Consider the following 1,999-nt stretch of genomic DNA (forward strand, 5'->3'; position numbering starts at 1 on the left):
TTAGTCTAGTTGGAATGGGCATCTGGGTTTCTCAGAGCCTAAGTGTCTGCCTTCGGGTTGGGTCATGATCCCAGGGTGCTGGGATCAGATACCATCTCCTGCTCCCTGCTCAGCAGGGAGCCTGTTCTCTCTCTCTCTCTCTCTCTCTCTCTCTCTCTCTCTCTCTGTCTCTCATGAATTGGAAAATAAAATCATTTTAAAAAAAGAAGGATCTTGGGGCACCTGGGTGGCTCAGTGGGTTAAAGCCTCTGCCTTCGGCTCAGGTCATGATCCAAGGGTCCTCGGATCGAGCCCGGCGTTGGGCTCTCTGCTCAGCAGGGAGCCTGCTTCCTTCTCTATCTCTGCCTGCCTCTCTACCTACTTGTGATCTCTGTCTATCAAATAAATAAATAAAATCTTTTTTTTAAAAGAAGGATCTTGAAAGGAAGAGTAAATTCCTTCCTCCCCAACAATGTTGTAGTTTTGCAAGATGTAACTGATGAAGCATAGAAGCAAAAAAAATGTTCACCTTTAGTCCAGAAGGCTGACCTATAGCCTACATAGTTCTGACAAGCATCAAATACTTGCTGGTTGCCACATTCTTTTTTTTTTTTTTAGATTTTTAAAATTTATTTGACAGAGATCACAAGTAGGCAGAGAGGCAGGCATAGAGGCAGGTGTGGGCGGGGAGCAGGCTCCCTCCTGAGCAGGGAGCCAGATGTGGGGCTCTGTCCCTGGACCCTGAGATCATGACCTGAGCCTAAGGTAGAGGATTAACCCACTGAGCCACCCAGGCACCCCTGGTTGCTATGTTCTTAAAGGGTTTCATGCCTGTATATCTCACTGATGGTTGATATCAAAATGAATTATAAGCAGCAATTATATATGTTATATAAGCAGAAATTATAAGAGAAATTTTACAAAAGTGGTTTTAGGAGTAGAAATTTGAAGAAGGCATTTATGATGTAATACTCCCTGCATGTCCCCTTCCCCTTGAACACTAAGCATATAACCACCAGCTTCATACAGAATAGTGCTGCTTTTTCTGCCCAGTGCCGTGTCCCTGTGCTACTCAAATCAAGTTACTAAGTTGCACCATACAATGTCTCAAGAATTCTTTCTTGATTGTTCGCTCGATTGTTCGCTCGACAACCCCACAACATTACCACTGGGGGAACCTGGGCAAAATGTACAAGGGATTTCTGTATTTTGTATACAACTACATGCAAATCTACATTTAGCTCAATAAGAATTTCAGTTAAAAAAAGTTAACCAGGACTTTGCTGGGCCCTACTCAGACAGCATAGGCAAGGAGACAAACCTCCCATGGCTGAGACAAAAAGAAGAAAGCTCAGCCCTGAGAGGTGAGCTGGCCTCTGAGGATGGAGTGATTCAGAACCAAAGTTTGATACAGAAAATGTTTATATTCTTCTAAATTTTTATTTATTTATTTTAAAGAGAGAGAGTGTGTGAGACAGAGAGCATGGGGGGGAGGGGCAGAGGGAGAGGGAGAGAATCTCAAGCAGATTCCTCACTGAGCACAGAGCCAACAAAGAGCTCCATCCCATGACCCTGAGATCACAACCAGAGCTGAAATCAAGAGTCAGATGCTTAACCCACTGAGCCACGCACGCGCCTCAGAAATGGTTTTTGATTACAACTTAACATTCCATGTAAAGAATTTAGGTTTCAAAATAGAAAAAATAAGTTGCTGAATTGTACAATCTTTATTTCTTTTAAAAGTTGGTCTAAGATATCATAAAGAACAAATTAATGGTACTCCCTAATGTCTATTTATTTTTATTATAGAATCGTATTTTTATTAATAAGAATAGGAAATCATGCTGATGTTTAGGCAGAAATTTACCTTAATCCAGGTGCCATCACTGCAAAATGACTGGTTCAGATTTGTTTTGAGAAAGGAATAAATCTGGGACGCCTGGGTGGCTCAGTTGGTTAAGCAGCTGCCTTCGGCTCAGGTCATGATCCCAGCGTCCTGGGATCGAGTCCCACATCAGGC

This window comes from Mustela lutreola, chromosome X, assembly GCF_030435805.1.
Source record: "Mustela lutreola isolate mMusLut2 chromosome X, mMusLut2.pri, whole genome shotgun sequence".
Lineage (NCBI taxonomy): Eukaryota > Metazoa > Chordata > Mammalia > Carnivora > Mustelidae > Mustela > Mustela lutreola.